Source organism: Phacochoerus africanus, chromosome 2, assembly GCF_016906955.1.
Source record: "Phacochoerus africanus isolate WHEZ1 chromosome 2, ROS_Pafr_v1, whole genome shotgun sequence".
NCBI lineage: Eukaryota > Metazoa > Chordata > Mammalia > Artiodactyla > Suidae > Phacochoerus > Phacochoerus africanus.
In genome coordinates, this window is record NC_062545.1 from 88,542,386 (window position 1) to 88,570,079 (window position 27,694).

Sequence of the window (27,694 nt, forward strand, 5' to 3'; positions counted from 1 at the left end):
GATTAATCAGCTCCTAGGTAGGGCAAGGGAGAAGCTTGGTTATTAAGAGAACATTAGGTATTATTCCTGCCTTCTAGGTGAAGCAGAGGAAGGACAAAAGAGAAAAGAAATTAAAGTCATAGAAGTGTTCTAATCATTGGGAAAAAAGCTATGACTCTATGTTAAGAAATCATAAATACATAAATAGAATAAATTTATGGGAGCTATTTTAAGAAAGATGTAAATATTGGAGGTATGAAAGACCTCATGCCCTTAACCCCAAGTTCTAATAAAATCAATGATATAAACGTATACATATGGGCACATATAGGCTATTAACAGCTATTACTAGAGTTATATAAATGAGAAACAAGGATTTATAGTGGAAAGATTCCATGGAAAAGGGTTTAAAATATGCAATGAGTTACACATATAGTGTATTATTGCCATATTCCTTGTGTGTGAAGGCAAGACCTAATTTCTTCATAATAGCAAATGAAGAGAAGGATTTGGATTTATACTCAAAAGTTCTGGAGGGTAAGGAAAAAACTGATAGCGATTGTTTCAAAATTGACAAATATTCTTACTTCCAAGATGCTATTAGACTTTGAGGAACTATTCCTCAAAATAATATTTGAATTGTTCATTTCAACTACATTTCTGGATTTTTGAAAGTATGATATGGCATTTATGTTATTACTGCTTTTTGTAGTGAGAGAGAAAGCAATTATTACTATTAATATTGGTAATAACAAAAATTGTTAGTGCAGGAAATAAGATCAGTTAAAAGCAGCAAAAGTAAGAATCACATTTTGCTCATTTGACTTAAGATATACCTAATACAACAGCTTGTAGGCACATATATGAGTAAAATTTTTCATTATAATTGTAGATTAAAATACAAAGGCAATGAGGATATAATAAATATGGGGAGGAGATAAAAACTATGCTAAATGCTCAAAGCTTTTAAGAAAATCAGATTGAGTGGTGGGTAATGATATATAATTTAAAAAGCATACTACTTAAGCTTCTACTCTTCTCAAAATATGCTCAGAGGTATTCTGATAGGTTATTTTTAACATATAAATAGAATGTTGATAATACTATCTATTTTTTCATGTACTTATATATAATCACACTACTGAAGAAAAAAACAGATAAAGCAGGAGACATAGTAACTAAATTTTTTTTTTTGAGTGAAACAGTGACTAAGTTATTCTTTGAAATAAAATAGTCACTAGGTGAAGTAAGTAATCTCTTCAGCACAGCTTTAAGTATGTTGATTCTTCTCACAGTGCCTTGAATAACAATATGCAGATGCCACAAAAGGGTGAATTAACTTCATATGGAATGATGCTTTATTTCATAACAAAATAGTTTTACTTGTTAGGGTAAAATTCTTCACATGCTTGGACAACTTTGCCTGTGACTTGACAAGACTTAAATTGATGATAGCAATAGACCATTTTACATTCTGCCTTGTGTTTCTTCTTTCGTTCTTTCTTTTTCTTTAATCCTTGACTGGTATTGGTTCTCTAAAGGCCTGGACACTTCAAATAGATTTGTAGTTGACACAAACAAATTTATTTTTTAATTATTATTATTATTTTGCTTTTTTAAGGCCCCTTTTTTAGGGCACCTGTGATATGTGGAAGTTCCCAGGCTAGGGGTCAAATCAGAGCTACAGCTGCTGGCCTATGCCACAACCACAGCAACGTGGGATCCAAGCCACATTTGCAACCTACACCACAGCTCATGGCAATGCTAGATCCTTAACCCACTGACTGAGGCTAGGGATTGAACCCACATCCTCATGGATCCTAGTCAGGTTGGTTAACTGCTAAGCCGCACAAAGGTAACTCCCAACACTAACAAATTTAATAGTTCCTTATGGGGTCAAATGTGCTTATGTCTAACTTTTTGCTTTTTCCTCGTTTTATAAATGCTCTTGTGATACAGAGCACAGCATTGAAACATGGAATAATGAAAAATAATTGTAACAAAATTTCTTTTACATGGAACCTTTTTTCCCAAAAAAATAAAATCTCTTGAAATAAAAATCAAATAATTACTTCCACAACAAATAAGTGAAGTTTTGGAATGCAAGTGAAACAAACAGCTCTTTGAAGCCACATGCCCAGGAAATCAAGGATTCTATCTCTGTGTATCTTCCATTAGGGATCAGCAGTTTTTTTTTTTTTTTTTTTTTTGATATATGAGAGATTTTGCATTCATGCTCTGGTGATTTACACTGTATATGACTTGAGACTTGTTAGAAATTAATTTGCCCACATATTATTTTCTAATTAGCTTTTAGTTTTATCTTAAAGTATTTACTATTTTTGGAGCTAGTAGTAGAGCTGTTTACTTAAATTCAGTTGCTGTCTTAGAAAATATTTTTATAACTTGAGTTTTTACAAAGTCACACTTGGCAACAATTCCATTACTCCAAACAGGTGAGTTTTTAAATTGATTTCACTAATTTATTAATTCTAAAGTAGATATGGGGCTCTTCATGTTTATTAGATCCTGTGCATGTGTGCCAAGTGGATCTCAGTTCTTTTCCTTAGAAGAATTCGTGTGTGGTTTGGGACATACAGCCAAATAACAAGGCGATAAGCTCAGTTATAACGACGTGCAAAGTCTAGTGAGCACAGAGATTCTGGAAAGTCAGGAATGCAGCCACAGAGGGAGCAACTTTTCCATTAAAAGTCAAAGGCCAAAGGCCAACTGCTGACTAATTTTCTGGGTAAATGGTTAGAAGGGCATTCTATTCAAAGAAGTCATAGGCATCAGGAAATCAAAATAGAAATCTTAAGAAACTTACATAAAAAGATTAAAATCACTGATGAAATCAGCATACTTATAATGTTGCTTAGTTAACTTCGAAACTAAGGTTTGAATGGAGATGGGATTGAGATCAGAGTTTGGTAGAATTAAGGCAGGTTTTCCAATAAACAAACAAACAAAAAATTCTCAAAATCTCAGGTGAGTTTGAAATATTTCATAATTTCCATGAAAGGTCAAAATAGCCACAGAAGGAGAGTAGGATATGTCAAGTATACAGAATCAGTCTGGGAAGTGGGAAACAGATTGCTCTAATTTTAAAGCCAAAACAGTTAACAGAAGTGAAATGACTTGCAGGAAGTCTCCTTTTAAGGAAATGGGGTTACCAGGAAGAGAACATCTGTCTCCTACATTCTGGTTGACTGAAAATGAATCATGCTTTCTTTTATTTTGGGAAATTTGTATTTAATTTTAGATGATTTCATGAGTGGCATGCATTGGGTTTGCATTTCTCTATGCTGCGAGGAAGCTCTAGCATTCGGCATAAGTCAGCTCATTTGTCAGCACTCTTCTAGGCACTGGAATAATGTTTATGGAGTGACAGTGGCAGGAATGTGTGGGAAGAACCGGATGAAGAACTTAGTACGAAACTCAGTTCTATTCCTGGTTTTTCCAGGTAACTTAGAGGAAGTCCTCTACCCTCTTCATGTCTGAGTTATTAGAAACTCTTTTACAAGTGGAAAATTTTGTTCCTGAATTATAGAAAATGACCAAAACTCCTGTTCTTTGTAGAAATAATACCAGAATAATGGAAAGTTTTGAGAGGGCTTTAAACTCTTTATATTGTATTTTTTTTTAATTTCAATATAAAGTGCATCAATTAATAAATACAGGATTTAAAATATACTGACATAAAACTAATTTTATGGATTATAATTTTTTTTCATAGCTTAATATTCTGACATTTTATATATGGCATTTTGTGGTCTCAAAGAAATGGCCTTTCAATTCTACATAGTTTATTGTAGTGGTAAAAATGCATCTCTATAGTTAGATTTTTTAGGTTTCAAATCCCAGCTCTACCACTTGACCATGAACAACTTACTTAACCTTTCTCCGCCTTAGCCTTCTCATCTGTAAAATGGGATAATGCATGCTACAACTATGCTACAACTAAACACATAAAATTATCCCATTATTGGAGTTCCCATTGTGGTGCAATGGAAACGAATCCGACTAGTAACCATGAGGTTACAGGTTTGATCCCTGGCCTCGCTCAGTGGATTAAGGATCAGATGTTGCCAGTGAGCTGTGGTGTAGGTTGCAGATGTGGCTCAGATCCTGCATTGCTGTGGCTATGATGGAGGCCAGTAGCTATAGCTCCAATTCAACCCCTATCTTGGGAACCTCCATATGCCATGGGTGTGGCCCTGGCAAAAAAATAAAATTAGCCCATTATTATTATTCTTAGTGTTTAGTTGTGGCATAGATTCTGGCAATAGAGTAAACCGAAGCTTGTGCAATTTGATGTGCATAAAACATTAAAAAAACAAAGCAAATCGAAATTAAATAATGTTAGCGAGATAATGGAATGAGGACCTCTGAATATTCTCCTGCCCATAAAATAAGAACAATGAAAAAAACTATAAGATTTTTTTGAAGAACTTTATAAATTAACCAACAGTTTGATAGAACCTGTAAAAAAAAAGCTGAATCAGTAAAAGAAGTAAGTGTTGAGATATTTTAATTTTCATTTGATATCCTTATGCCAAGCTTAGTGGTAGTCTTAAAAACCAGTAGTCCATAATCATGGTGAAAACCAGCAACATGGGAGCACAATGGAGCTGGTGCACCTCCAAAGAACCATCCTTTATGAATTGTCATTATTTTGTTCTATGGTTCTTGCAAGGAGCACTGTTTTTGCTTGACTTGACTTGGAGCTCACCTAGTGAGAATAGCTTTATTTCTAGGAGCATTAAAAAACATTCAGAGACAATTGTTAAATATTCTGACTGCTGAAGATTGTGGTTAACAATTGGAGCAAACAATAGGCTAACCAGAAAATTTAGGAAACTCTAGGGAGTGAACTGACCATAAGGCTGACATATTCTTGGGGATTTATAAGGCTGCATGCATGCATAGAATTGTTCATACAGATGGCCAACAAACACATGAAAAAATGCTCAACATCACTGATTATAAGAGAAATGCCAATCAAAAGTACCATGAGATATCACCTCACACCAGTCAGAATGCCCATCATTAATAAATCCACAAATAACAAGTGCTGGAGCGGCTGTGGAAAAAAGGGAACCCTCCTGCACTGCTGGTGGGAATGTAAACTGGTACAGCCACTATGGAGAACAGTTTGGAGATACCTTAGAAATCTACACATAGAACTTCCATATGACCCCGCAATCCCACTCTTGGGCATCTATCCAGACAAAACTCTACTTAAAAGAGACACATGCACCCGCATGTTCATTGCAGCACTATTCACAATAGCCAGGACGTGGAAACAACCCAAATGTCCATCGACAGATGATTGGATTCGGAAGAGGTGGTATATATACACAATGGAATACTACTCAGCCATCAAAAAGAATGACATAATGCCATTTGCAGCAACATGGATGGAACTTGAGAATCTCATACTGAGTGAAATGAGCCAGAAAGACAAAGACAAATACCATATGATATCACTTATAACTGGAATCTAATACCCAGCACAAATGAACATCTCCTCAGAAAAGAAAATCATGGACTTGGAGAAGAGACTTGTGGCTGCCTGATGGGAGGGGGAGGGAGTGGGAGGGATCGGGAGCTTGGGCTTATCAGACACCACTTAGAATAGATTTACAAGGAGATCCTGCTGAATAGCATTGAGAACTTTGTCTAGATACTCATGTTGCAACAGAAGAAAGGCTGGGGGAAAAAATGTAATTGTAATGTATGCATGTAAGGATAACCTGACCCCCTTGCTGTACAGTGGGAAAAAAAAAAATTGTTCACATGCTCAGGGCATTATATATGTTAAGAAAAAAAAAAAGGTGAGGGTCTAAACCCTTACCCAGTTTTTTTGGGCTGTATAACAAAAATAGCATCAATCAAGTGGCTTATAAATAACAAATATTTATTTTCCACACTTCTGGGAGCTAACAAGCCCAAGTTCATGATTACAGAGTTTTCTGATGAAGATCTGCTTCCTCATAGAAGAAACCTTCTTGTTGTATCCTCACATGTTGGAAGGGACAAGGAATCTCTTTAAAGCCTCTTTTATAAGGGCACTAGTTGCATTCACAAGGGGTCTGTTCTCATGATCTAATAACCCCCCAAGCCCCACATACTAATAACATCACTTTGGAGGTTGGGATTTCAACACGTGAATGTTCAGGGTACACAAAAATTTAGATCATAGCAGACAACTCTGAGGCTCTGTGTGGGCATGAAATAAAGGCAAAGACAGAATTGTAAATTACCTGGTTGAGGGTTGAATGGACACATAGCCTCTTAGTACCAAATACACACAGCCTTTTAGCAAAGGCTGGGAAACTTAATATTTCCATGCATGCAAGGAACTTTCTGCTTAATCAGTAACTGACTTCTAAGATAATTGAGCAGAAACATCAGTGACATGACAAAGAATACATACATTATGAATTTGTTCAGAAAAGTCAATAATAAACAAACACACACACACACACACACACACACACACACAAAACAGCCACAACAGCAAAGCTTAGGGACAGGAGAGAATCTGATATCCTAAGTTGTCACATTATATTGTTTAAAATAGCCAGGATTTGGGGTTCCCTGGTGGCCTAGCTGTTAAGCATTCAGGATTGTCACTGCTATGGCTCAGGTTCAATCCCTGCCCTTGGAACTTCTGTATGAAGTGGATATGGACAAAAAAACAAGAAAGTCCAGGATTCAAAACAAATACTATGAGATATGCAGAGAAATATGAAGCTATGGAAAGAGTTCAATACAAAGGTCCCTGTGGAAACAGGTGTTTAATTTATTAGACACACATTCAAATCAGCTATTTTTTAAATGCTTAAATAACTAAAGGAAAACATTTCTAAAGAATTAATGAAAAGTTTGAGAATGATGTCTCAGTAGAGAATATCACTAAGAAGGTAGAAATTATTTAAAAAAGAATCAGCAACATGGATACAACTAGAGATTATCATACTAAGTGAAGTAATTCAGAAAGATGAATATCATATGATATCACTTATATGTGGAATATAAGATATGACACAAATGAAGCTACCTACAAAACAGAAACAGACTCACAGACATAGAGAACAGACTTGTGGTTGCCAAGGAGCAGGGGAGGAGAGGCGAGGAGTGGGAGGTTGAGGTTAGCAGATATATGCTATAATACATGGAGGGGATAAAAAAACAAAGTATAGCACAGAGAACTATTTTCCATGTCCTATAATAAACCATAATGGGAAAGAATTAAAAATTACTGTGTGTATATGTATAACTGAATCATTTTGCTGTACCACAGAAATTAACACAACATTGTAAGTTAACTATACTCCAATTTAAAAAAAGCTACTAGGAAGTCTGGAGTTGAAAAATACTGTGTTTGAAGTAAAAGAGTCACTAGAGAGGCTCAGCACCATATTTAAGCAAAGAGAAGAAACAATTAGCAAATCTGAAGGTAAACCAATTGAGATTATCCGGTCTTAGGAAAAGAATGAAATAAAATAAACAGCATCAAAGACCTGTGGGACACCAACAAACAATTAACACATGTATAATGGCATTCACGGATATTGAGGAGAGAGAATGGCAGAAAGAAGATCCGAAGAAAAATTTATCTTATTTGGGAGTGCTCATCGTGGCTCAGCAGATACAAATCTGACTAGTATCCATGAGGATGCAGGATGGATCCCTGGCCTTGTTCAGTGGGTTGAGGATCCAGAGTTGCCATGAGCTGTGGTGTAGGTTGCAGACTTGGCTTGGATCCTGCATTGCTATGGCTGTGGTGGAGGCTGGCAGCTATAGCTCTGACTGGACCCCTAGCCTGGGAACCTCATATGCTGCAGGTATGGCCCTAAAAAGACAAAAAAAAATTATCTTATTTTGTGATAAATATTCATAGGCACATCCAAGAAGCTCAAAGAGATCCATACCTAAACAAATCATAATCACACTGTCAAAAGCCAAAGACTTAGACTATAAAGATTATCAAGAAATAAGCAACTTATCATACGCAAGGGATTCCTAATAAGATTAATAATCAATTTTCACCAGAAACAGTGGAATCCAGAGGAAATATGAGAATAAATTCAAAGGGCTGAGAGGAAAAAAAAAGTTAACTAAAAATTCCATCTCCAGGAAAACCACCCTTCAAAAATAAAGGAGAAATTAGGACATTCATAGATAAACCATGCTGAGAGCATTCATTGCTAGCAGACTCCCCCAATAAGAAATCATAAAGGGAATTCTTCAATATCAAATGAAAGAACACTAGATAGTAACTCAAAATCAAATGGTGAAATAAAGAATACTGGTGGAGTTCCCATTGTGGCTCAGCAGAAACAAATCTGACTAGCATCCATGAGGACAAAGGTTCGATTCCTGGTCCTGCTCAGTGGGTTAAGGATCCAGCCAGCTGCGAGCTGTGGTGTAGGTTGCAGACACGGCTCAGATTTCGCATTGCTGTAACTGTGGCTACATGTATTCAGTTTTCCTGCAAAGGCCTCAAGTAAATATGATGCCTGGACTGGATGTTTACTACTGGTAAATCATACTTTTTAGGTACTACACCATTATTTTCAATGTGCTTTCAAAGACTGTTTTTTATTCCTAGACTCTGAGTAGCACAATGATGAGAGAAATGCAGCTGAATATCAGTTCAAAAAAGCAGATGGATATCCTCCAGAAGTTGTGGATGATTTTTATTTCCTAAGTTTTGTACATATATGGCCCTTTACCTAAATGTAATTTCCACTTTAGTGTTTGGCAAGAAAGCTGTTATATCATTCAATCAAATTAACAAATGGGTCTATTAATTAACATTTTTTGTTGAAAGTGATTTAAAAAATTGTAGCTAAGCAATTTTGATTTTCAACAGTCCTACTCACAATCTGCATTTAGCAAAACTCTTGATAGCAGCCTGTGTTGCTAAGCAATAAATATTTCCGCCATGACTCCAGAGTCCCCAGGATCATTTCATTATTTTGTCATTCAAGCTTGTCACACAGCTTGATGTGGACCTCCAATTCCTACACAGTGAGAAGTGTATGCCTGCTGCTCCTGCAGCAGAAAGGGAATAAAGAGAATGGTGGGACAGAGAGATGATTAAAAGGTTAGCAGAGCAAGGCTTTATAAATCTCAGAATTTGAGGGGTGTACTTTTGAAATGAGAGAGAAACCATTGTAAGCTCAATAGTTTTATCACTTTAAAAACAGTCAATTCTCACACCTAGCAGAAATTCACCAAATTTTGGGATCTTTATTTTAACTTTGCTATCTTAACTAGACTTCTCAGGTAAAATACAGTATGTTTCGTAAAATCTTCATAAGTATTTTCTATTTATCAAAGGGCAGTGCTGATCATTTGATAATCAGATATATTGAAATCCTGACTTCAGTGAGGATAGGAAAGACTGGAGAGTCTCCTCTGCTAATTTAAAGGTGTTTCTTTCCTCCTATTTGCTTTCATTAGTTCTTCCTCTTATTTGTGCTATGAAATTAATACCAATAATGATAAGCATAGTAATAATAAAAATAACAGCAGTAATAATGAAAAAAATAAAGGTTTTAGACAGTAGACTCACTAGCATAAGAAGGCTCCAGCTTGGAGTTCCCATTGTGACTCAACGGGTTAAGCACCTGGTTTTGAACGCTGTCTCCATGAGGATGCCTATGTGACTCCTGGGTTAAGGATCCAGCATTGCTGCAAGCTTCAGTGTAGGTCATAGATGTGCCCTGGATCTGGTGTTTCTGTGGCTGTGGCTGTGGCTTCAGCTGCAGCTCCAATTTGACCCCTAACCTGGGAACTTCCATATGCCACAGGTACAGGCATTAAAAGAAAAAAAAAAAAAGCTTCCCACTATTAGAATGCGATGTAGTTACTTATTTAAGAGCAGTTTCATTTTTTCTTCATATCTGTGTTAGATCCTGTAAAAACACCTCTCTAACTATCTTTTGATACAGGTACAGTTATTTACTTCTACATTTCGACTTGTAAAAACAAGTATCCTTTCACACTGACTTAATGAGGTTTCTGAAAATGACTTCCTATGAGGTATAGGAATAAAGAGTAAGAAATATGTGAAATGTACATTTTTTCTAAGCCATTAACCAAGATCCTGAGGATCTTTTTCAAATTAGTAATTCTTTTCTGGAAGGATTAATTTATACTGCGTAACATAGGTGAGTCTTAAAGAGATGAACTTAATCATATTAGATAGAATTGAGATGAAAAAGAATACAATTTTCCCAACTCCTTGACCTTGCCTTCTGAAGTTAGTTGTTTCTCTCTCTTTTTTTCCTTTTTACAGCTGCACCTGTGGCATATGAAAGTTCTTCTGTTAGGAGTTGAATCAGAGCTACAGCTGCAGGTCTATGCTGCAGCCGTGGCAGCACCAGATCCAAGCCACATCTATGACCTATGCTGCAACTTACAATGCCAGATTCTCAACCCACTGAGTGAGGCCAGGTATTTGAACCCACATCCTCATGGAGACCATGTAAGGTCCTTAACCCACTGAACCACAATGGGAACTCCCTAATTTTCTAATATTTACAATAGTAAGGTTGGGAGGTCCACTTGTGGCACAGCAGAAACAAATCTGGCTAGGAACCACGAAGTTGCGGGTTTGATCACTGGCCTTGCTCAGTGAGTTAAGGATCCGGCATTGCCCTGAGCTGTGGTGAAGATGGCGGACATGGCTCAGATCCTGCGTTGCTGTAGCTGTGGTGTAGGCCAGCAGTTGTAGCTCCGATTAGACCCCTGGCCTGGGAACCGCCATGTGCCGCAGGCGTGGGCCTGAAAAGCACACACACACACATACGAAATAACAAAAAAATAAAATAAAATAGTAAGGTTGATGTAGACAATCTCAGGTAACAGTCAACGTAAAAACTTCCTATTTATTTATTTATTTATTTACTTATTTTTGTTTTTAAAGAGCATCCATGTATTTTTCCCTCATCTGCTTTCATTTATTACATTTTTTTCAACTGATATAACTTTAGGTGAGGAGAGGTGAATGCAATATGGAAAAGAAGAAGAGACTATGATATAAGAAAATTACCATTTTACAATAAAGATATGATCCTATTTAATTGGAGTTCATAAACAAGCCAAACTAATTCAGGGTAGTGGCTGCCTCTGGAGAGGAATGAAGGGTTGGAGACTAGAGGGGATAAAAAGATATCAATAACAATAGTTCTTGTCATGAGTAGTAGACACATGGATGTGTTCTCTTTTTGATAATCTATTGAGTTGTACAAATACTATAGTTACATACAGCTTTCTTTGTGAAAGATACAAAACACTTCAAAAGTAAAAACAATGCCAAATCCTTAGAATACGGCTTCGCACGTGGTATGTACACAGTCAGTATTACCTACATTTACATATCTATGTCAACCCATTTAAATGTATGTTGTAATCTTTAATGTTTGCATTGTATTCCTTTGGGCAGATGTACTCCAACACATCACTAATGTTGAAAGACACTGAGTTTTTCCCATTTTCTCTGATTTTCTTATTACTATATGTGGTTTTATTATGTTAATGATTAAATAATATATTGTTACAAAATGATCTATTTTCACACATATTTCAGTAAAGGATCACCCGTATGTCTATTCCAAGTTCTTGAAAAGTCCCCCTTGTATCTTTTATGTAGTTGAATGAGTGCAAGTTAATCAAATAGTCTTCATTATTATTATTTTTTCATACTATCTTACAGGTTAGAACATGATGGAAGACATTATTAATTTTTTTTTGGCTGCTCCTGCAGCATGCAGAAATTCCTGGGCCAGGGATCAAACTGGTGCTACAGCAGTAACCAAAGCCACAGCAGTGACAACACTGGATCCTTAACCTGCTGAGCTACCAGGGAACTTCAAAACTCTCATTTTTAGTATAAGAACTGAAGCAAATGAGTTAAGGTAGTGTTATCCAATATGGTAAATTCAAGTGAATGAAAGACTGAAAAATCTCCTCCATGACTGTTTGACTACCTCTATTTATACTAATCTTTAATTTGTCAAAAATATTCTAAAGGCATTCCATTTCAGACATTCTCAGTATACAGGGTACAGGCAGAGAGGTGAATAGCATCCATGGAGTGAAATGATCAACTGACATGACTTCCTCAAGATCACACAGTAGATTAAGAAGATATGATGGAATACTACTCAGCCATAAAAAAGAACAAAATAATGCCATTTGCAGCCATGTGGATGCAACTTGAGATTCTCATACTAAGTGAAGTGAGAAAGAGAAAGGCATATACCATATGATATCACTTACATGTGGAATGTAAAATATGGTACAAATGAACCGATCTACAAAACAGAAACAGAATCACAGACATTAAGAACAGACTTGTGGTTGCCAAGGGGGAGAAGGGAAGGAGTGCAGTAGACTGGGAGTTTGGCATTGGTAGATGCAATCATTACATTTAGAATGGATAAACACTGAGGTCCTACTATATAGCACAGGAAATATATACAATCTCAGGATAAAACATGATGAAAGATAGTAAGAGAAAAGAATGTATATGACTGAGTCACTATGCTGTACAGCAGAAATAGACACCACACTGTAAATTGACTATATTTTTTACTAAAAATAAGCAACCAAAAAATAAATAAACGAAAAGATCCCTACAGCCAGCAAGTGTAAATCTAGCTTTCAGACCTGCTCCTCTTGAAGGCCAGGTCAGAAGTTTTTATGGTATAACATTGTCCATTATATAAGAAGATATATTCCAATGTCCTTATTTTTTAGCTTAAGTAGGTGAGCTTTAGAGTTGTAAAATGACTTACCCACAGATGACTGCAGAGTGAAGCCTGGAATCCACATTTCCTGACTTCCATGCTGGGGCTCCTTCTGCTTACATAATCCAGATTCATAGCTAATCTTCATTCTTATTCTGTACATTCCATTTTGAAGAATAAATCTGATGGGGAAGGAGAAGTAAATACATTGGGATTTAACAATATTCTTGAACAAAAATTTTGGGCTATGTTTTTGAATTATTCAGACTTGACTTCTTGAAGTTAATGGTTTTTATTTCTCTTAAAACAACCTGAATGTCTACTGGCTTGATGTTCCTGATTACAAGAAGGCAGACCCTTAGCCTCACCTTCCCTCAGCTACTTTGCGATGTTCCAAAAGGGCTAGAACATCTGTGTTCAAGGCCATTTGTTCAGCTAGAGTCACTATAGATGATAATTTATTGAGCAATCATGTGTGAGGTGTTATGTTATACTTAGTAGGGGTTATTCAATTTTATCCTCTCAACAGACACATAGCATGAGTAATATTAACTCTGTCATTAGACAGGTGAGGAATCTTAAACACAGATTCCCAGGTTTCACAGCCATTTTTTAACCCAGGCAGGCTGACCCCAGAATTGATGCTCTTGTTGGTGAAATTCCATAGCAAACATACTCTTCTATAATCCCACGTACCACACATTCCCATTTGTGGCAAAAGAAGTTGCTCGAAATAGCCTTGACACTCCCTTTTAGAGGATGCAGACTACAAATGCTTGCCAAGTTTCAAGTTCTCAGACAAACCTGGGTTATGTTTCACAAGTGAGTGGCCTCCTTTTTAGCTTATGCTGCATTTTGTGTCATAAGCCCTAAGAATAGTTGAGTATATATACAGTTTCACAAAGTGAACAGTTTCACTACCTTTTCACCCTTTATTCCTTACCCACAGGTGATCAAACCCAGTTTAAGAGGCCATGAGACTGGAATTCCCATCGTGGCTCAGTGGAAATGAACCTGACTAGCATCCATGAGGACTCAGGTTTTACCCCTGGCCTCATTTAGTGGGTTAAGGATCCAGCATTGCCGTGAGTTGTGGTGTAGCTCGTGGATATGGTTCGGATCTGGCATTTCTGTGGCTATGGCATGGACCAGCAGTTACAGCTCCTCTGCAACCCCTATCCTGGGAACCTCTGTATACTGTGGGTTGAGTACACGAATACCAAAAAAAAAAAAAAAAAAAAGAGGCAATAAGACAAGAACTTCTCCCTCTCCTTTCTAAACAAAACCTCTTGTCCATATCAGTGGTTATTTGTGTATGTGTGTATCTTCATATACTCAGCTTCTGTCGCCAAATGTGTATCTTTTACAAAAATAATATTAAATGTCAGGACACTTAATACAATTACCAATGGACAATTATAATGGAATTCTACCTATTTAACCATTTGCTTATTTGTTACTGTCAAAGGCATATATAATCCTTGAATAAGCTGCAGATTTGCACAAAGATGGTATAAAAAGTTGTTAATAATACCACTGCCAATTTAGAAATTGTCACTTTAGTTAACTATTGTTAACTCATTGACATACACAAATCCAGAATCATAATGTGGCTCATGATCTTAAACATGTTTTTTCATTCTTTTTTTTTCCACTTACACTTCTGTTTGAGAGATTCCCATGGACCATTCTTTAAGTTCCCCTATTCTCTTCTCAACCATGTTGAGTTTACTGATGAGACCATGGAAAGCATTCTTTATTCCTGTTATTGTGTTTGATTTCTAGTATTTCCTTTCAATTTAGAGTTTCTACCTCTCTACTTATAGTATTCCTCAGTTTTTTCATATTATCTAATTTTTCCATTAGAATCCTTAGAATATCCATCATTTTAAATTCTCTGATTAGTCCAACATCTGTCATAGCTGAGTCTAGTTCTGATGATGGCATTTTCAATTCAAAGTGTTTTTTCTTGCCTTTTGGCATTCCTTGTGATTATTTTGTTGAAAGCTGGACCTATTGCTTCAGGTAATAAGGACTAGGGTAAAAGGCATTGTGTGAGGATTGATGTTAATTGGGCTGGGAGTTGGGCTGTATTTAGTGTTTGATGTAGCTATGGGTATATTGGTTTACAATTCCTCAATTGTCTTTGCTTTCCTCTCCCCTCTTAACTTTGGCTTCTCTAAGTACACCTACTCAGAAAGCTATGTTTTGTAACAACTTTGGTTGTAAAATACTGTTATTCTGGAATACTGTTGGTAAGCCGGAAGGGTATGTGCAAGAGGTAGAGTTCTATAATCTTCTGATTACATTTCAGGCTTTTATTGGGCTTATGCCTTGAGATTGGGATCCTCAAAGTCTAATGATGTGACTTTCTTTTCCCTTCCTCCTACTCCCTTCCCTGGCTGCAATGTTTTTGATCTGTTTTCTTGAAGCCCTGATTGTTGTTGACTGTCCTTTTGTCCCCCTTTTAAGTGAGATGGGAAGTCTAGTCCGGCCAGAATGAAGAGGGCTTCCCTCTTCCTGTATGGGATAGAATTTCAGAATTGAGCTCTGACTGAGTCCTTTTCGCTGGAGAGTGAGGCTTCTTTGTGAAGCGGACTTTTGGCTTGTTTCACAGTGGTTATTCCCCCTCTTCCTGTGTCAGCACCAAGAGAGAGGCTTATCATATTCTCTCTATGAGGACCTGATGGAGTTCCTTGAGGAAAATTCACAAAAGTGTAGCAGGGTCACCTGAGACTGTGGCCCTAGCTAGGAGTTTCTCACCCTCAAGCTAATCAACATTCAATATCCAAAAATTCATTGAAATGACCATGTTGGTTTTCTAACTATTTTCTATTTCCAGAGGCTTCTCTTCTAGATCTCCATTGCCATATCTCTCCAGAGGCAGCCAAACCTCCAAATTTAAATTACCAGTATGTCCTATGACCTCAGTTCCCTGATGGGTCCAAACAAAAGTCATTGATTTCTAGTTTGTTCAACTTTTTCTTGTTGTAAGGATAGGAATAACAACTTTTGAGCTCTTTTCATTTGGAGCTCTACAATGTGTATTTTTCAATTAAGAATATATCCTGAAAATTTTCATGTCAGCACATAATCTCTTAAAACAACATATTTTATGACTATGTATCATTGTCTTAGTGCAAATTTATATTGTTCATTAAGCCTTCCAACTCTTTTTGGATATTTTTCACTATTCTAACTGAAACCATGGTGAATGTCTTGAAAGCTAACTAAATAAATTCATGTTGATTATTTATTTAAGGTAAATTACTATAAGTAAGATGTATAGGTCAAAATCTATATTTTTAAGTCTATTTTTTTAAATTGTCAAATTGCTCTTAAGTTTTTTATGAGTTTATACTTCTTCTAGTCAACCATAGGCCTGATTTCTTGCTTCCTTACCAGCACTGAATAAAGGGTTTTTTACATTTCCACTTTTGTGTTTTACATTCTCAAATAAATTTACATTTGCTTGATTATTAAGGAATTTAGATATTTTAATTATACCTTAATATACTTTCTACTATTCTTTTGTTTGAAATTGTCTTATTTAATTTTGCATTTATACAGTTGGCTCAAATTTTCTTTACTATTAAGAGTTGCAATTTTTTTCCTATTAAAATTGATGAATTCTTTCCATTTTAATTTTGTTTGTATTTTTTTTCCTTTAATACCTGAACATATCCTTTGAATCAGGAAGTTAGGTCAGAGAACAGGTAATCACTGGTGAAGAGAGTTTCAGAATATTTTGCTATAGATTATGAAGGATGCCTGTCTTAGGTTGACAAAGATTATACTACAGAATCAGCTAAGCCTGGGACAAGAATAGCTCTCCCTACCTAAACCTGAAATTATCCCTATTTTCTCATTATGTCCACATAATGCATAAAGCATTTTAATTCTTGTATAATAGCTAGATGCTTTTTTTTTTAAACAGGGCCTCTACTTTTCGATTTTGAAAAAAATATGCTATTTAATAAATAGATGCGGCATTCACTGTGTTGAGTCACTGAAAGTACAGGGCCTTATACTAGTGTAGTAATAATACTGACTTTAATAATAATAATAATAAAATTGATAGTAATAATATTGAATTAAACATGTAAGGTGAAATGCGATGGAAAGAAAATAAGTTTGGTGGTCACTAAACATATGTCATGCTTCTACTATTTTGTGAACAATTTAATCTGAAATTTTAGGTCTCCCAATAGCTTCAACATAGGTCAGCTACAATAGCATATATTGATAACTGAGCCTGGTGAAGGATGACATGTTTTGTATTATGTCTGGCAGTAATTGATGAAGAGGAGACTTTATTTTATTTTATTTTATTTTGATTACTCACCTCATGCCTGTAATTCTCTATATTAGATTTGGGTATCAAATAAGAAAGTAAATGAAAGAACTTTTCAGATGATGAATTTCCAAGCATAAGCATAGGTTTGTAGTTTTGGTATGCATAAAAATGGGCTTTTGTGCACTCTGGAGTAGATTGTGTAACTAGGATATGAATCTAGAAATTAAAGCCACTGGGTTTGATTAAAATGCTTAATGCCTTTCAAAACGAATGTAGTAAAAGACATTAAGTCTGAGATATCTGTTGCTCTACAATTTACGGCTCAGTAAATACTTAGTTATTACTCTGAATAGTCAAGCTATTCTGATTTATATTCAAGTGAAGTTCAAATGAATATGTTCGCATAACAGAATAAAAACACCTGCATGCATCTAAGATAATTTCTCTTAGGTAAATTCCAGTAAATGGAATTTTTGGATCAAAAAATATGCAAATTCCCACCCCTTGCCCCATTTCATAAGTAGATGATGAAGATTTTCAGGTCAGAACCTGTCTCCATCATGTGTAAACCATAGAGCCTAACAGTCTTACAGATGAGGAAACAGAGTCAGAGAGTTTAAGTAATTTCTCAATTAATGTTTATTGAATAAATGAATTTTTTAATTTAAAAAATCTTTGAAAGATTGAAAGAAAAAAGTGAGCTTTCAAAATAGGCAATATGACTTTAGCTATAAATAGTTTTTCAATTTTTTATAGTAAAAATATCGATCACTTACTTTTTGTCTTCTTAAACTAATTGTAGTTACGATGCAAGACTATTTTGAATACTGCTGAAATTATAATATGTTACTAAAATAGGTGTAACTACATACTAATCTTCTTAAGGAAACAAACATGTCCAAATGGCCACCTAGATTCCACTGTCAGTGTGTGCATGTGTGTGTGTGTCTGTGTGTGTGTCTTTTTAGGACCACACTCATGGTACATGGAGGTGCCTGGCTAGGGGTCGAATTGGAGCTGTAGCTGCCAGTCTACACCACAGCCATGCCACACCAGATCCGAGCCATATCTGTGACCTACACCACAGCTCAGAGCAACAATGGGATCCTTAACCCACTTAGCAAGGCCAGGGATTGAACCTGTGTCCTTGTGGATGCTAGTCAGATTCATTTCTGCTGAGCCATGACGGGAACTCCCTAGATTCCACTTTTAAGTATCATCTCAAATGGCAATTTGAAAAGAATAAAACATTTACAAATTCATCATTGCCGTTTTCAACATACTCATTTCATCAACATTTACTTTTTAAATTTTTTTCCTCAATGAATTTTATTACATTTATTGTTGTACAATGATCATCACAACTGAATTTTATAGCATTTCCATCCCAACCCTTAGTGTATCTCCCTACCCTAGTCAACATTTATTGAGAATATTTTATGTGCAATACTTTGTAATGTCTCTTTTGAGAACCACAATATAATAGAATACCCGGTCTCTTTTCTCAAATAAATTACTGTGCAGTTAGATCAGAAATAAAGTTGAAATAATTAAAGACTGTTATTAGAGCTCTAAAAATTAATAAATGCAAGTAGAAGTGTTTCTAACTGAACTCAAATATGTTGACAAGGTTTTGGCTAGGTAGGGGAACAAGTTCAGTCAGAAAGTGTCAAGAATGGAAGAATCATTGGAAATAATAATTTGGCTCCTGAGTTTGAGAAGAAATGAGGGTTATGAATTAGCAAAGGTGGAGCAGACATTTTAATTGCAGAGTTATTTTGTTCAAAAGCAGAAAGATTGTTGAAAGGAGATCAGATTTTTAGGGAACAGAAACCATGGTCACCTGATTAAATGAGATTGAGGCTGGTAAATAGAATGAGAAGACAGTCAACTGAGCAGCCCCAGAATGATCAAGTGCGGGTTGAGCCTGGAGGATACTCCCATCAGCATTAACAGAGAACATGAGGATGCTGTCCTGGTGGTGGGAAGGGCAGCACATTTCTAGCTTACGTAAATTGGGAGAGAGAGAAAGAAGTGGCAATAGATGATCTGAGAATAACTTCATGGGAAAAAGAACTAGATAGCCTTGTAATGAGATAAGAAAGATATTTTGAGGCTGCTGATTCCCAGTGATCAATGTGTGTGTGTGTATTTACTTCCTGGAAGAAATAAAAATAATAGCACTCAATTTATGACTTGAGCACTGCTTGGTCTTTTGATCTAAAAACTTGAATCATAAAAAATATCATCCTAGAATTCCCACTGTGGCTCAGCAGGTTAAGGACCCAACATAGTCTCCATGAATATGCAGGTTTAATCCTTGATTTAGCTCAGTGGATTAAAGATCTGGCATTGCTGTAAACTGTGGTGTAGGTTGCAGATCTGGGGTTGCTTTGGCTGTGGCGTAGGCCTCAGCTGCAAGTCTGATTTGACCCCTAGCCTGGGAATTTCCACATACTGCTCATGCAGCCATAAAAAGAAAAAGAAAAAAGTATATATATATATATATATATATATATATATATATATATATATACACAAAGTATGCTTTATATATCATCCTGCTAACTTTATCCTGAAAACTTCGTATGACCTGCATAATTGATAATCAGCTCTATCTATTAAATACACACAAAAGTTTTTTACATACCAGTATAACTGTGCTTGATGCAATGGAAAATATCATTTAGTTCAGAACTACCTGCTTTGTTCCAAGAGCTTATCATTCCTTTTTTCCCTGCATATGCGCAGAGTTAATCTGAATTCTGAAGTTACTTGAAACTCTGCATTCTTGAAAGATGATCAAAAAAGAATGATAAAATACCATATGGAGACAATGAGGCAAAACTCCAAAATTCATGCTTCCAAACAATGGGGGAGCCTGATTTTAGAAGAACATGTTAAGCAAATTACCTATACATTCACAATGTTCTCAACAGCCCTATTGGAGACTCCATGTAAAAATTCAGCTTCTTCCAGAAACATAATAGCAAAATTCAGAAATGTAAAATGACCAAGTAAATACCTTTTTTTTTTTGTCTTTTTGTCTTTTTGCCATTTCTTGGGCCGCTCCCGCGGCATATGGAGGTTCCCAGGCTAGGGGTCGAATCGGAGCCATAGCCGCCAGCCTAGGCCAGAGCCACAGCAACACGGGATCCGAGCCGCCTCTGCAACCTACACCACAGCTCAGGGCAACGCCGGATCGTTAACCCACTGAGCGAGGGCAGGGACCGAATCCGCAACCTCATGGTTCCTAGTCGGATTCGTTAACCACTGCGCCACGACGGGAACTCCGTAAATACCTTTTAAACATTTTAAAAATTTAAACAAGACATTTAAATTCTTCCATTTTAATTTCTCCCATATCATGTATTCCTAACCATCAAGGTATTAAAATTTCAAACATACTAATTTACTAAAAAGAATTATTTCTCAACTCTTTTAAACTTACCTTAAGAAGTGCAATATTTTTCACTAAAAATATCCAGTTTAAGAAAGCAACACAATGGAATGCTTGGGAGCAGGATACATCACCTCAAAATTCACTTCAATTGCATATTAATTATTATATCTTTGGCCATACTTGGGGCATGCAGAAAGTCCTGGGCCAGGGATCAAACCCATGCCAGAACTGTAACCTGAGCTATAGCAGTGACAATACTGGCTGCATCCTTAACTAAATAAGAAATAAGAGAACAGTGCATATTAATTATTTTGAATTAAAGTTACTACCAGGGGGACACTCTGACCCTCCTCTCTGTCTCTCTGAAAACAGAAAATTAATCTCCCATATGAAAGTTGCTCTTCCCCATCTGGAGGTTTAAGGACACCTTATTGCCAGAGACAGGGAATTTGCTGCAAGAAACTGGTATAAATAAACCTTGTTACTTCTTTAATTTACTACCTCAAGCCCGAACTCTGTTTGGAGTCCACACTAATTAAGCACTCAAAACCAATGTTCTTTGTTCTGTTAATTTTCCACAAATTTATGATTTCTTTGTCTAAAGAAGTCTAAAATCTGTCTACTTTGGCCACTTCTTAGGCCCCATGTTTATGAGATCCTAATGAGCACAAATTAAATTACTTATTTTTCTCATGTTAACATGTATCAAGACTAGCCACAACTCAAGAGGGGCAAAGGGGAAAATTTTCCCTTCCCCAATAGGAGTTATTTCTAACTGTTTATTCAAAATAAAAATGAAAGTGAGAAAAATGGCTATAGAGTTCCTTAACTGGTTGTGAGTGAGGCTTTGATCTTGAGCATGAGGGCAATAGATAATCATGGGAAGGGACAGTAACAAAGACTAGAATGAAAACAGTTGGGGAAAGGAATCTACAATGGACAGACAGGCTTGAATACATGAATCCATATAAGTAACACTTGTTACAGCCAATGAACACCACCCTGATATGATGGCAATCTTGGCAGTACCATCTCACATCCCTTGGCCATGTCTAGGACAGTTGTACAGGTAATTTCCTCACCTGGAATTAGATTTGACATTTTATCATCAATGCTGACAGGACAGCTGCACTGGAGTATCCTCACTTTTTCCTTTTAATTTGCGATATTCTCTGGGATCTCTGCTTGAATGTGGATGCTTAATATGGAAGTCTTGTCAAGTCATACATAAAACTAAACAATTCTTGCAAAAATGCAAGCTGTCCATCTCCTTCAGAGAACACTATGTGGGGTAAAAGAATAAGAAGATCATACTGTCATATGAGGATGATATTTTTGGGGAATAAGTCAATAATTGAGAGAAGCACATATTTTTTTATAGAGATTGACTAAAAAAGACAATAGAGTTAAGAATGTAGTTAACAAGATTGAAATAATACTGACAAAATTTATTCCCTTAAACAAGGGAATGAAACTTTGTTTCAAATGTCAAATGGAAGAATGAGTAAAAAATTATCATTACTTCTACTGTACATGATAATACATATAGAAAATCATATTATCAGTTGGAAAATGTTGATGATTAATTAATAGAAGTATTCAATAAAGTGGCTGGATGAAAAATGAGAAGTCAAGATCCTCATTCTTCATGTATTCAGTATTTTTGAATTCATCTACTCAATAAAGTTTATTTGTAATTCCAAATCAATAAATGCCATGTTTTGGTGGTCATCTGTGAATATGCACAGAGTGACAACAGATTTGATTCATTCAACATGCGTGTTCCCAGCTGAGTAATGATAAGCTGATATTTTGCCTTTTTGTTTCAATTCTCAAACTAAATGTGTCCTTTTTGTCATCAGTTTAGTGCCTCTTTTTGTGTGTTCTTTTGATTTCTTTGTGATTTCCTTCTTTAAAATCATTCTGAACATAATGCAAAAGTGTTTTCTGTTGTTGCTAAGTGCAAGAAGGTCATAAAGTACCTTATGGAGGAAATACATATGCTAGATAAGATTTATTCAGGTATAAGATTTATTTATAGTGCTATTACCTGTGAATTTAATATTAATGAACCAGTAATATTCTTTAAATCAAGTGTCTTTAAACAGAGACATATAAAACAAGGTTATGTATTGATTTCTTGAGGAAAATGTTGTGACCAGAGACTTTCAGAAACCTTGCCCTGTGTTTCCCCTGGGAGCAATGATTCAATATTTGCTAATTCAATGTTTGTGGTGGATTTATACAACATAACCACTATGAATAATGAGATCACCTGTATTGAAAATGCTCAGGAATCTTATTAAATAGCATGCTTGGAAGTGTAATACAGAAATATTCAGCAAACAATCACAACAAAACTATGCTAAATTTAGTAATGAACTTAATCCACTTTGGTAGTATAATGTTTTTTGTTCTTTTTTCCTTTAGAAATTAAGTTGCCTGGGAATAAATAATATCAGATCCTTTTCTACAACCCCAGCTTCAGAATAATGTTTGGCACAGGTAAGGAACTTAACACATGGTTAGTATTGTTGCTTTTTCTGAGAGATTTCCCCTGTTTTTATTTCTTTTTAATACTGATTTAAATGTAGTTTTACTGAAAAACTGAATGTTAAGATTTAAAAATTGCACCAAAAAAGAGAAGTCACTGGTAACTATGGGGTGAACTTTATATGGGAAATGGAAAAAAAAAGTAATGAGAAATGCAGATCAATTTTATACACACACACATTTTCTAGAAACTAAAACAACACAAAAAGTTAATAGACAAATATTTTACAAAGCAATAAATACAAATGGGCTTGACTAAAAGTGCTAAAATTTTTAATATATATGTATTTATCATGAATAAATGAGAAAACTATACTATCATTAAACAAGTAGAAAAAAGTAAACTATTTACATAAAGGGCAATTCAAGTAGATAAAATTAGAAAATTTTAATTTATAAGCAGAAAACTGAAATAGGAACACATCACAACATAACAAAGGACCAAATGTGATAAGCACATATCCAATATTACACTCAATGACTATAAGATCAGGAACAAGAAAAGTATGATCACTCTTGCCTCTTTTATTCAACATGGTACTGGAAGTCTTAGGTAGAGTAATTAGTTATAAAAGTCATCTAAACCAGAAAGGAAGAAGTAGTCCCTTGTGGTGCAGTGGGTTGAGGCTCCAGTGTTGTCACTGCTGGGGCTTGGGTCACTGCTGTCATGTGGGTTTGATCCTCAGTCCAGCAACTTTGGCTTCCCATAAGTGAAGACAAAAAAAAATCCTCCAAAAGGAATAATTAAAATTATCTCTAAGAAAACAATTACTTTTACAATAGTATCCAACACAATAAAATACCTAGAAACAAATACATAGACCAATGGAACAGAATTAAGAGATAAGAAATAAATGCATGTTTATATGATCAACTAATTTTTGTAAAGACATTATGAATACACAATAGGCAATTAATAATCTCATACATAAATGATATTGGAAAAACTAGATAACCATGGGTTAAAGAATAAAATTGTACCCAATGTTACACGATACACAAATTCAACTAAAAATTGATTAAAGACGTGAACATAAGGTCTTAAACCATAAAACTCCTAAAAGAAAAAAAAGAAAGAAGCTCATTGACATCATTTTGGCAATGATTTTTTTGGATTTGAAACCAAGAGTAGAAACAAACAAATGGGACTACATTAAACTAAAAACCTTCTGCATAGCAAAGTATAAATGAAATTGGAAAGCAACCTACAAAATAGGAGAAAATATTTGCTAATCAAAATATATAAGATTTCATATAACTCAATAGTAAGGAAACCCCAAACAATTGATTAAAAACGGGCAGAGTTTCTTAATATACATTTTTACAAAAAGACATACAAATGAACAACAGGTACAAGGAAAGAAACACAACATCATTCATTATCAGGGAAATGCAAATCAAATCATAAGATGTCACCTCAAACCTGTCAGAATATCTATTACCAAAAATTCAAGGGATAGCAAATGCTAGTGGGAATGTGAAGAAAAAGGAACAGTTGTACTCTTTTGGGTGAGAATGTAAATTAGTGCAGCCACTATAGAAAACAGTATAGAGTTTCCTCAAAAAATTTTAAAAATGAACTACCATATGATCCCCAAATCCCACTTTGGAGTATTTATTTAAATGATTATGGAAGCATTATCTTGAAGCACTTCCATGATTATTGCAGTATTATTCAAGATATAGATACAATCTGTGTCCATTGATGGATGAATAAATAGCGAAAATGTGGTAATATATGTAGACTGGAATGTCACTTAGCCTTCAGAAAGAAGAAAATCTTGCCATTCATGATATTTGCCTTCCATGAAACTGAAGGGATTTATGCTAAGTGAAATAAACCAGATAGAAAAAGACAATTAGTGCATACTATCAATTATATGTGGAATAAAGAAATTCAAAATCATAGTAACAGAGCAGAAAAGTGGTTGCCAGGGACTGAGATGTGGGTGAAATAGGCAGAGACTGGTAAAACTGCATAAATTATGAAATGAATAAAGTCTGAGGATCTAGTGTATAGCATGATGATTATAGTGGATAACAATGAATTTTATAATTGAGATTTTCTAAGACAGTAAAAAGTGTTCTAACCAAAAATAAAAAAAAAATGAGTAAATATGTGTGATAATAAATGTGCTAATTAATTCTATGGGGAAAGTCCTTTTACAATGTAATCATATATCAAATCATTAAATATATTAAACAGCATTAAATATCACAAACTAAATATCTTAAAATTTTCTTTATCAATAAAGCTGAAAAAAGAAAAAAACTGCTTTTCAAAACTGGAAAAACAACTGAAGTAAGTTCATGCTTTTGAAGGCTATCAAATAATTAAAATTATTTGTTTTAAGTGAGATTAATCAGCATTAACAAGTCAAGACATAATGCAATGAGCACTCTCACCTATTGCTGCTGATACTGAACTAAAAACCTATTAGGATAATTTATGTCCCATACAAAGGAAAAGTCCTCAAGAAGCTGAGCTGAAACTTGAGAACAAGTATTCCAATGGAATGACTATGCAAATCATGATATATCTATTTGATGGAAAAGTACACATCCATTGAAAACAAAGTTTATAAAAGTCTTTAAATACATATGAGAAGTGTGTGTGCTACCAAATCAAGTACGTGTGCTACCAAATCAAACTTGGATCTCTTCACCCTCGCCCAGCAAGGCCACCAGGTTGTGGTGACAGAAAGTGCACCTGGTGCACCAGTGTTACAAGGCCAACAAGGAATATGGGTGGCTGATGTTCAAAAGGTCTGAATGCCCTGATGGCTTTCAGGAAAGGGTTTTTAAAGATAGATGAGGGAGAGGGTCATAGGGTGCTCTCTGGATATTCTTCTGAGGTTGGTGGTGAGGTAACAGGGTATATTTTAGAAGGTGATATCATCAACATCTGGTTTCAACAAGTCAGGGTGTCTCTGTGCTGGTGGTCAGCATCCAGTTAACTTATTCCACCTGGTGGGGATTTCAATATCTGCAGAACAACTCAAGGATATGGCTCAGGATATTATCCACAGCCCTTGAAAAGGAACTAAAAGTCCTTAACTTTGTTTAATGGCTGAACTGTTATTTTGTCTTGTTTCCTTGTTTTCCTTTGTTTCTGCCTTTTCTCACTTCTCTGATTAATTTTACTCTTTGGAACTTGGGGAAGGCATAGAATGCTAAAGTTTTTCTACAAACAACAGGTAGGTAGAGGATATGGAGAAGGGGTTGGCCTGGGAAAGCCTTATAGTGTCCTGCCCAGTTACCTTTGTATGCTGCAGTACACTAATGATTTGATATATAAATCAATGTTATATAAAAAAATTCTCATTATGAAATAATTTTGAGGAACTAAGGATTAACTGAGCACTCACACAAAAGTTGTATTTTCAGAGGGTCTTCTCAAAATCCTTTATATGCCATGCATGTTTTTTCATTAACAAAATTATTGGCATAAATATCAATAAACTTATATTCTGGAAGAGAATGAAATCACACACAAAAAAACCCCTCAGAACTTAAAGTCATAATAATTATCATTTAAGCAGGTTTTCACAGTTTATGAAGTGCTTTCTCACACATACCTATAATTACTTTTATAAGAGACTTTAAATATAAGAGATTTCGATTAGACTATCTGGATTGAATTCTATGCCCAGAGATATGTGTAACTTTTATAGACCTGAAACAAATAGACTGCTACATATTTCTCCAAAAAAGACGTGTTTTTTTCAGGATCAGCTGAGAATTGCAATTTAGGTTCTGCAACCATTTTGAGAGTTCTACAAGTTCCCACAGGGCAAAGGAAAGGGAACATTTTTATAGCAGGAAAAGGAAGTTGGGAGGGCTGTAGTAAACTGAGAATCCAGGCCTTTTCATTGACTGAATCCTTGCTAGGAAAGAAGAGTCTTTCCTCTACCTGTTGGGCTCTGCTCTACTTGCAGAGTGTAAAATTCTCCCTTCTGGATGCCCAATTCTATTTAACTGAAGTTTCTCTTTATTAACTTTTTACCCTTTGGCACATTAATTTGTCTTTTTAAAAATGAAATCTTCAAATTATATATGATAGTATTGATTCATAGCTTTTTTGGTAATTTTAATTATCAAATGAAGACTAAACCTCTTAGCAGGGAATACATAATCTTTAAATAGAGGCAAGTATTATTATTTTTTTCCAAATTACCAATAAAATGTAGAGAATTTAAAGGCTTTGACCAAGAAATAGAGCCAAGAATAAAGCTTATACCTTCTTATTTCAAACTCATTCCATTCTCATTGTGGACAATACTTTAGAGAATTTTAGAGTTAAAATGACCTAGACAGAAATCTTGAGTATAAAAGAGTGCTTTGAAATAGCACCAATTATTTTCCACAATTTTTTGCTTCTTTGAAGTATTCTTTTCATTCTACCTGTGGCTAAAGAAATATTTCCTAAATAAATTCTTTGATGCTACCCTCTCTGCTCATCTTCATTTTCAGGGCTTGTTTTTATCAACAGTAATTACCACAGGATGGGTTTTTAGGTCATTGAATTAGCCAAGCTATCAAACTTTGTTCTTGTCTGAAGTGTATTTTTTCACAGGATAGAAAGGCTTCTTAAAATTTTTGGTATAAGAGAAGACAGCTAGGTTTCTCAGATAAGCTTCAAAGCTTTTGATAATATCAACATCTGTTTATGATAAAGACTTTCCAGGAAGT